The 10,967-nt window shown below is 32.1% G+C and overlaps 1 non-coding gene across 1 annotated transcript; it reads right to left on the reverse strand.

The window, feature by feature from the left end:
• Window positions 1-4,121: 4,121 nt before the first annotated feature.
• Window positions 4,122-4,193, reverse strand: Trnad-guc (transfer RNA aspartic acid (anticodon GUC)). Its single transcript has one exon. It is a non-coding gene; the product is annotated as a tRNA-Asp (tRNA).
• Between the last annotated feature and the right edge of the window lie 6,774 nt (window positions 4,194-10,967).

A 10,967-nucleotide genomic window follows, 5' to 3' on the forward strand; every position in this document is an offset into this window, starting at 1 on the left:
TTATAAGTATCACTGCTATCATTGCCAAATAGCGACGTCAGTCGAAGCTCAGGCAGCCACCTGAAAACAAACTTGTATAATGTCAGTTCATGTAAACGCTATTATTGTTCAGAACACTATTTTAATTCTAAATCACGGTGGGGCCCCCTCTTTCGCGGGGCTCCGGTGCATAGCCCCTCCCCTCAGATGGCTGCCCCTGGATGATTCAATAACAATGCTAAAATCACGCCAATGGTTAATATTTCACAACTATACTGCGCCAATACCATGCTAGGCGTTTTCTGGGATAACACCTTTCTTAGATAATATGTGGGAAGGTTATGGAGAGACCATTTCCGCTGGTTATATACTGTATAATTTGATCAGCCTCTTGCTGGTGACGGAAAATTGGATCATTCCTTTCTAATTTTGTGCTTGCAATAAAATATAAAATAATCTTGTTATTTTAATTCTTTCTAAAATTCCTTATTTATTTATTTATGCTTTATTTTACAATTAAAGTACAAAGAATAAATGTAACTTTACGTTTATGCTTTGAACTGTACAGTTTGACGTCTTAACATTTTGAAATTAGTCATAAATGAACTGACAAAGACTGATACTATATCATCAAACAGAAAATCAATTTTATTCTGATATTTTTTTCAAATATATTATATTACATATAATATTAAAAGCATTCTGTGAGATTTAAATTTATCTCAGTTATACAGTGGGATATTATATTCAAAATGCAATTTCTGAAATTTAAACTCTATTTTTATTTATTCATTTTACTCTAACTTTACTATTTTCGTAAAAAATAACAGAAAACGGTTAGATGCTGCATTTTTCAAAATAATTATTTGATAGTAAATAGCATATTATGCAAGGAATCTGGACACATTTAATTTTGCACGGCAAACAACACACACTACATAATAGGAATAGTAAATTCCAACTCAAAGACACTTTATTTAAGTTTGCGATAGCAATCACGAAATAAACAAAATGGTAACTTTGCTTAAATATATAACTGTACATAAATAATTTAATCCCTGTATTTTTCATATTACTGAAATTCCATTGACATAGATTATTAGTTATTATTAACCATTTAACTGTTTTTGACGAGTATATTCGTCATGGAAAAAGTATAACATTTTGCGTTGTGATGAGTTTATTCAATGACAATTATTATATTTATATAAAAATTGTTGAATTATTATATTTATAATTAATTATTTATTATATTTATATAATATATATGTTTGTGACAATTTAGATACGCATTTTCCGAAGAGGTCGAAACAGCTAACAGGTTAAGAAACCAATGTTGATTATTATGGAGTGAGAAATGATGTCTTCACCAGAAATTTTCATCTCGAATCCTTACAGAAAAAAAAAGGAACAACTTAGGCTAACTTTTTTTTATAATAAAAGTAATAAAAGAAAGGGCGAATCTATTATAAATATTTTCAATTACTGCACATTTTAAAAGGAACTCGCGTGATTTCATGAAAATTCCTTTTATTTACGGCAAATATTTATATACTAGAAGCATGTTTCGTTTAAACACCCTTCGTAAGATAAAATCAAGTGAAAGTCGCGTTCTCCGTGCCCTTTTGTTCCATAATGAAGAATGACACGCACTGTTGCGTTCTGATCGCATCACAACACGCACATCAGCTAATACCCAAATTGTTTTAAGATGACAGTTAATGATAAGTTATTTGAACAATGATGACAATTGCATATATTTACAACATATAAATATATACCTGTGTTATTTTTGGACACTTTTATTTTATTTGATTTATTTCATGTTTGCAAAGATGTATTTTTGTTATTGATTTTTCACTCATCTTTTAGCGCTCAAATGTTCTGCAATTTTGTACAGGTGTGTGTTCTCGTTCACAATTCAGTACTTCAGTATTTTTATTATTTAAGTACTAGATAATTGGCTGATATGTATTGATGGAAATTAAAGGTTCACTCAAGGTTTGAAGAAATATATATGTTCAAGTAATCTTTTTGAGAAAAATGAAATAGACTTTTCTGTGTAGTTTTACAACTGAGTGATAATAAAAAATTTAGGCTTATGACATTATTTTCTTCATATTAACAGAACTAAGGCTGCCTCAATTTTTCCCCTACTAATATATCCAAAAGGTGTAAAGCTGGCATTAAGTGTCTCAATATTTCTAAAAAATTTTAAACGTTTTAATAATTTGAAGCAAAAAATTTAAACTTTAAATAAACCTTAAAAATTAATCGAGTATATAATCTAAACAAAATTAAAACGTCCTTCCGCTGATGGTGTAGAAGTTTGGAGAGGGTTTATTTTGTTCTTCAGATCAGGACTCAAAAATATGTTGCTGAAAAAAAAAACTTTCATTTTTCTTCAAAACAGAATGTAAATCTAACTGAATCGAAACTGATCCATGCTTGACTTTTCAACTTTAAATAATTCAACTCATAAAAAGATAATAAAATTTTTTCGCCACGGTGGATTTCAGTCCTGGCTTATATTAATTCATTTGAGGAAGCAGTAAATGATATGAATATCAAAGAGATTGATGCAAAATTGCACAAACTTCGAGATTTTTCATACAGTCTAAAATCATTTTGTAAATACTTTCCTCAAATGAAAAAAAAAAAAAAAAAAACTCCTTTTGCTGCTTTTGTTTAGAGCAAATCATCCAACTGTTCGTTGCAGTATCCCAAGACTACAACTTTTCGACGATTAAGGCGATCGTTAAAGGATCAGATGAGAAAGGAGGAGTGCATTTTGGGAATTCTTTGACCTTGATATCCGCTTCATTAGATACTTTTTCGTTCAGTTTTCTTCTACATGTAATTGAGTGTCGTGTCGTTTCTTACAGTATTATTTTATTGTAATTGGAAATTGCGTATTAATTGTTTATATGGCTAGTTCAAGTAGCAAAAAAGCTTTCAAGAGTGGTACGAACAATATTTTATACAATTTCATAAAATATGACCGAGATTATCTACTGTTGTTAATCTGAAAATGTTATAAAAAATTCAATAACTAAAAAGGTATTTTAACATGAAAAATTATTATTATTTTGTTAAAATGCGAATGATCGAATTTTTAGGTCAGAAATCTTTCATTTATTAATCATAATTTAATGTTTATGCCCTTTACTGTAAACAGAAGTTGCTCTAAAGTATTTTATTATAAATTATACTTTTATCTACAATACTGTAAATCAACCGCAGTTTTTATGCTTCCCAAGTTCGCAAATAATCCGAGTTTACCTTACTGTTGAATGTAAAAATTACCACCTTTTATCTTTCCTTTCACCCCTATTTTGATTAAATTAACACAGCTTAACGCATGCGCAAAAGTGCGGTGGGTTTTAAAATCCGAGAATGAACAGTATACATCATATTGTACATAACAGTATTTTCCGATATTATTTAGGCTATATTTCTGTGTATTAGTTATATATATTTTAGATATATAATTTTTTTGTTTATGTATTTGTATTTCGAATATCTTATTTTGATCATGTTTTCTAACCTTTTCTTTTGTATAATCTAAATTATTGAATGTTTCTGCTTACATGTGAGCAATTTTTTTTCCTGCTTGTATTTGTGTATATTCTGGCTCCCATATACTTTTGATTTGATTTTTGTCTCTATACTTTTTCGAGTCGAAATTTCTTTCAACTATTGTTTGAGTACAGATTTATGGTTGTAAGTCCTGTGTTATACTTGTTGTAGTACAAGGAGTTTATGCTTATAGTCTCAAAAAAACCTCCAGCATTATTTAAAACTATTGCACCAATAATAAACAGCTACAGTTTTCTTATAACTGCTATAGGAAGAAAAAATTAGAGTAAATCATAGAAAGAAGCTTAACATTTAGTTTGCAATTGCTTATTTTATTATCTTCGTTCTCCAAGACAAGATTCATGCTGCAGTCCATTTCACTACCATGAGAAGCATTCTCTATATGTATCTTCAATTCACTGCTTCACTCGATGGAAGAGTGAAAAGAGACTCAAACATATTATAATGAATGAAAACATAAGAAGTAATTTCAGGAGATTTAGATAGCTACATGTAGAATATCCATATGGCTTTCTTCTTTCTTTCGCCACAGAATAAAAGTCCTCCCCGGCGGGGAATCGAACCCCGGTCTCCCGCGTGACAGGCGGGCATACTGACCACTATACTACCGAGGATAGGATATCCATGTGGCTATCGAATATGCATTAATGCTCTTAAGTTATGGCGTGAATATTGCTCGAGTGACCGAGAAAAGTCACATGAAGTAATTTTTAACAGCCGAAATAAAACTTTAAGCGTTCTTTTGCTTTATCGATAATTTTTTGATTACTGTCGTACTAGTTTATAAGGAAACTTTAACCATCAATGCCAGCGAATATGTTTCATTAAGTGAGGTGTAAAGTGAATACAGCTGCAGAATTCCGATTAGACAGTTTAAGCAGTTGTCTAAGGCCCCTTGGCTCAGGGAAGTGGCCCAGACAAATAAATTAAAAATGGTAATGACATAGCTGCCATATAAATTTGCAAAAATACAAATTTTATAAATTATATTTATTAGGCTAGGTTTTAGGTACGTGTGTTTACATATTTATTAAAATCTCTATTAGATGAATTAAAGTTAATTGATTCATTATTTATAATGTACTGGAATATTAGTCACTTTTTAACGGATTGTGCTATGTTACATTTCACAAGTCTTGTAAAATAATAATTTTCCATTTGAAATTCATCATTTCTTTATAATCCACCATAATCATTTTATATTTTTATTTGTCAAGGGAAACGCTAACTAATAATTCTGATAGTATTTTCAATAATTTTTTAAAGAAAATTTAGTTAGTTTCTTCTATGTTATGCATGTTTAGAAATAAGTAAATAAAAACGTATATTTTTATAGATTTACTAAAATAAAAATAATTAATTGACATGTTTTAGTATGTTTTACTATTGAAATAGGAGCCTTTAAATATAATGCAGCCTAGGGCTGCACTAAACCTAAATCTACTGCTAATAAACTAATGCAGGGATGTGACCCATGTGACCAAGAGAAGTTACATAGTGGAATTAGTAAGCGCTAGCAAACATAGTTTCCTTCTGTATTGTAGTTAATTTTTTCCTTCCCGTTATAGTTTACAAGAAAGTAATAAGTGAATATATGTTCTTCAGAATGAAACGCAAAATGGACTACAGCTTGAATGTCACCTATGTGACTACAAATAGACACATAGAGAAATTATTATGTACTGAAGCAAAGCTTTTTCAGCAATGTCATTGATTTTTTTTCGGCCTTACATTACAACAAAACTATTATAACTATCACTGTCTAAGAATATTGTTACGAAATTTCCGGGGTTCGTTTGGATAGTGGAAGTTATATGGTGTGAAGAACGCTCAATCACCAGGCGGCAGTAGAAAATAAAACAACTACGTTTATTTACACGAAGACACACAGGACAGCACAAAGACGACAACTATATACAGCACAAAGACGACAACTATATACAGCACAAAGACGACAACTATATACAGCACAAAAGACGATTGTTTTCAGCCGAGACGTGCAGCATACAACAGATTCTACTGCAGACAGTAGCACACAGCTTAGTTCAGCACTAGCTTCACTCCTTCGCTGCTCCGCTTTTCTCTGGAAGGCCAGTTCTTTATCGTCGATTCCGACTACTCTTCAACTCCACTGGTTCGCAACTCAATTCCCCACTGGTTCACCACTACTCTGCTCTGTCGCTTCCGACTACTCCTCAATTCACCACTACTCCCCGGCAGCTGCAGCTCCTTTTATAGGTCTTAGGAGGCGGGGCTAGAAGCCTCTCAATCAATCAGGAACGTTCGAGGCGTATCTCCGTTCCTACTGGACGGATCGGGAAAATTCTCGGTGTTTGAGCTATAATCTATTTTGGCGCCAAATTCGTCGCCATGTCGCCAAATGGTCGCCAAGTTTGTCGCCAAGCTCTGGGACCTCCTATGGAACCAACTATGCTGGGAAGCCGCATCACAGGTTCGTAACAATATGTTTCACAGAATACGAAATAAAATGCGCTACCGAATGGATGTTTACTCAAGTGACCAAGGAAAGTTACATCAGGAAATTTTGTACTCAAACAACATTTTAAGCTTCCTTCTATATTGTGGACAAATTTTTATTTTTATAAAAGTTTACAAAGAAGTTTTAGCCATTTTTAATTGGTGAAATTACTTTTATTAGCTCTGTATCTCAACTTCAGAAGAAAAAAACCCAACATTTCAAAAAATTTAAACTTGGCAAACAAGGTCAGAACGTGAAGGTTTCTGAATAACTGTAAAAGAATTAATTCTATTCAATATTCTACTCATTAAACATCAGATTTTTCCTTTAAAGATAAAGCGGAACGTGCGAAGAAATGTAACAAAAAAAAGGGTTCTTTTTTTGTGTTTGAAATAACGCTATTTAAAGCAAGTGCATGAATAATCATGTCTTAATGAACACTTCTACGAACGATGGGTAGTTCGATAGTGCCTACACGGCTGATAACTGACAACGCCCTGATTGCTGACACTTCTCCGTGCAACTTTTTCTGATAAGCTGCGATTTGCAAAGCACGAATGCATCGCATAATTTTTTTTTTTTTTAATAAATCGAACTTCATCTTCTGCTGGTTCGAATTTCATGGAACACATTGAAATCAGGTCGTTTGGTGGGGAACCAAACATGTAAACAAAAGGATGATTGATTTATTAGTAAGACAAAAATAATTTTTTTTCTTACCATAGACTAGTTAAGCTGACATGAAATGAATCAGATAGGCCGAGAGAAACTAAAAAAACTTGTGACCAGATTAACCGAGAGAGTCTGATTGTTATTCTTCTCTTTGCTTGTTTTTTATTTATAAATATATATATTGATTGTTATAATTTTTGATAGATTGTAGTTAAATTTAATAAAAACCAGAGGAAGTGATCTCACCAAAACTTTCTAGCATACTCTCTAATAAAGATGTTATCCCAGTGAGCGTCTTGAATGGCATTGGCGTACAACAGTTACAAAATATTAACCTTTGGCGTGAATTTAGCATTTTTACTGAATCAATTGTGTCGTCCTTGGCGAATTATTTGGTGATTAATCCGTGGAAGGCATCAATAGCATTCAAAAATCTAATTTGTGTTTTAGACAAGTTTTTTTTTTCAACAGATTGAAACAAAAATTTGTCATAAAACTATAATTAAAGTCGCAAAATTATGGATCGCATTTCGTATATTTAAGTCATTGCGTTTTTAAATTATCGCGTTTACATGTTTCTGAAATTAAAGACCATCAGACAATCAATCCTCTGTTGGATTTGGCTCAAACTTTGACAGGTGCCCACATTAAAGATGTTAAATCTGTCTACCAAATTTTATCTATCCAGCTCTGTCCATTTTGTAATTATCGTGCTGACTTATATTCGATCAGCAGGACAAACAGACTTCCTCAGAATGGATTTTGCTCAAAATTTGATAGAAATCTACAAATATTGTTGTATGCCTGTATACCAAATTTCATCCGTCTAGCTCAAAGCGTATTTGAGTTATCTTTGTCACAGACAGACAGACGGATATTTTCCAAAAATATTCTTTTCGAACGCATGGAAATTTAAAACGTGGAGCTTCGCCAAAATCTAGAGTTCAAATTTTTTAACAATTACTATATTTTCTCTTCATTTCGTATACGAGAAAATAAAAATGACTTCTAAAGAATTTTTCTTCCCAATTTTTACTATGCATCGCAAATTGTCACTCTTGTTTAGTAAATATTAGTACTTAATTATTGCGTTTCTGAGACTATTATTTATTTTTACTGGATGTGTTATTAATTTCGATAAAAAGAGACTAAATATCTGAAATTATGGCACCTTCCCTAGACGAAAGATCTCGTGGTTACCAATGAGGAAATACAACGCACGAAAATAGTTTCAGTGAATAAATTTTTTCAATAACTTGTGTAATATTGAAAGTATTGTTTAAATCCATCAATATTCTATTGCCATTTCCTCCCAGAACTTATAGTCAACACGGAAAAACGACATTAAACTAGATGAGTTTTCACCCCGAAAGTTTCTTGCACATTCTCTGTTATAGATGTTATCCTTCACCACACGTCTGCATAAAATTATGGACCTTAGGCAAGGCCGCGAACACCGAAGTACTCAGTTTTGAACACTATGAACCAGATTTCATAAACCTAAGTTGTTACATTTTTGAATCATCGCGTTTACATGCATGCAAAAATATAGACACAGATAAATGATGAACTCCATGACAAATTTTGTTCCGAATTTGATACGTCTATGTTTTAGATGTCTAACCAATTTACAAAATTTTATCCATCAAGCAATGAATATTTTGCAGTTATCGTGTTCACGTATACTCCGACAGCCAGACTGGCAGGATTCTTTTAAATGGATTTCGTTCAGAAATTTGATAACAATCTACACTTTAGATGTTAAAATGAACCAAACTTCATTCATCTAGGTTGTTACGTTTTTGAATTATCGTGTTTACATGCAGACAAAAGTATAGACATAGATAAACGGTGAACCCCAAGACGAATTTTGCTCCAAATGTGATATGGGTTGTAATGTCTTAATCTAGACTGATTAAATAACGAAGCAGAATTTCCAGACAATTCTTTATTTTACAGCCCTATATATACAAAAGAACAACTTGATCTAATCTTGGTTAAATAAATAGTTATTTACACCTGTAGTAGGAGACACAACAGTCGAAGTCGAAGGTTTATCTTGAAACTCAGTTCTCCATTAATACGGAGAAACAACACCACAGGGAACTAACAAGTTGTTAGTCAACACGACCACTCCAGGGGTAGTTCTCGGACTCCAAACTCGTGGGCGTAGTCCAACAGTCCGCCTCCAAATCGTTTCTTCTTCTCTCCCTAAAAAAAAAAAAAAAAAAAAAAAAAACTCCGCACTTTATTTCAGCGACAATCTCCGCCTCTTAATTTACACTGGTCATTTGAGCTCAGCAATATGCTCCCTCAGCGGCGCCAGTCGGTCGTGGGAAGGTCCTTTTACTGATGCACCTTTCATAACTGACTATTCTGGAACACGGAGTTATCATAGTCCTTTCACAATGAGAAACATTTAGCATCCAGATGTTTGGACACCCCTTTCTCTTTGAAGGTACGATCAATACCTCACGGACGAGGAATTCCCACGTATGGTCTTTCACTGCAGTCGCTAATGAAGATGCTTGACCACCCAGGTGAAAAGATCCACCATCTGGCTACCTCGAGGAGTTTAGTATTTAACAGCTTCGACACAGTTAGCTTGAAATGTCTTATCAGTACTGGGAAACGGGGAATATTACAGGGTCAACATTTTAGATGCCTAAGAATTCTACAAAGTTTTTTCAATCTAATTATTATCGTTATGTAGTTATCGTGTTCTCTTGTTCTTGAACAGCCAGACTGACAGGATTCTTCTGAATGGATTTCGTTCAAATTTTGATAAAAATCTTTAAATTTGGTGTTAAGTTCATGAATCGAATTTTCAACCTTCTAATTCAAACTGTTTTTAAATTGTCGTGTTCACAAACAGATAGAGCGGCAGACAGATATAATTCCAAAAGTGTGTTTTTTGGACTCGTAGTGAGGGGGGAATGAAGCGCGAAGATTCATCACAATCTTGTATATAAAAGCAGGAGAATGTAAAGAAGCATTTCGCTATTACGTATGCAATGTTTTTACTTTCTCATATGAAAAATACATAAAATAAAAATATTGTACTTGTCACAAACGTCTCGTTTCAGACTTCTCTGAGACCAAAACATATTTATGGAATTATATCTGTCTGTTCTGGCTGTGAACACGATAATTCAAAAACGAATTTTTGTTATCTGAGTTTTTATTTGTAAGCAAAATTTAGGGCCATCTTTTACATTTGATTTTCGCATTTCGAATAAATCCAAGTTATTTTTTAACTAAAAAAAATCTGAATTGCTCTGGATAATACAGGATATCTGGTTATCTTAATATACAATAGGATCTCTAAATGTCGAACTTGAAGAGTATCGGAAACAAAATACGATAGAAAGAAATTTCGATGCATATTTATTTGAATATACAGAAATACATTTTGGAAATTTTTCATCAGGTTCTCATTAAAAATAATTATGCGTAATTTATTTCTTAGGATTTAAAAAGACTTAAAAGAATTAACCAAGGAAATTTATTTCAAAAAGCGTGCAGATTGCAAACGATTTTTCAAAATTGTTGAAACTGTACTCATTGAAAAACATTTTTTCCTTTCTTTCTTTCCTCTTTCTTTTCATTTTTTTTTCTTTACTGCATCATTTAAAAAAATCTAAATTGAAATTTTCTTTCATACTTAAAAGATTTCTCCTAGAGGTTGTGTCCTTTATAACAGTTAAAGTGAATTTAAAATAAAAATCTCGCTACAAATTAGGATGTTAATTCATAGAGAGCAAACTAACACTAACACAGGGTTTCATTGTCAAATATTTATTACTTTTTTAGTAAATGTTTTCTCATGCAATATGGAACAAAAATAATTTATTTCTTGATTTATCTTGCTTCTCAAGAAACAAATCAATGGACTGACTGCAAAGGTATACATAATTTGTTAACAAAAATTATTCGATATATAGAAATTTTATTCGATATGCAGAAATTATTGCTAGATATTGAGAATTTTACATACTTACAAATAATACGATGCATAGAGATTTTATTATTTTATGTGTAAAAGCCCAATATATAAGCAGACACTGCATTTTTCCATTTCTTAATTATATAGGTGTTCCAGATTGAAATGCAAGCAAACGTCAACTAGGAAAGTTCAGTTAAAGTTTATTTTAAATTTTCAATAAAAATAATCAACGTATGAAAATCAATTCCTACTATAAGACACAAACACAAAACAGCCGCACAAAAATGATAA

This window comes from Argiope bruennichi, chromosome 4 (genome assembly GCF_947563725.1).
Source record: "Argiope bruennichi chromosome 4, qqArgBrue1.1, whole genome shotgun sequence".
Lineage (NCBI taxonomy): Eukaryota > Metazoa > Arthropoda > Arachnida > Araneae > Araneidae > Argiope > Argiope bruennichi.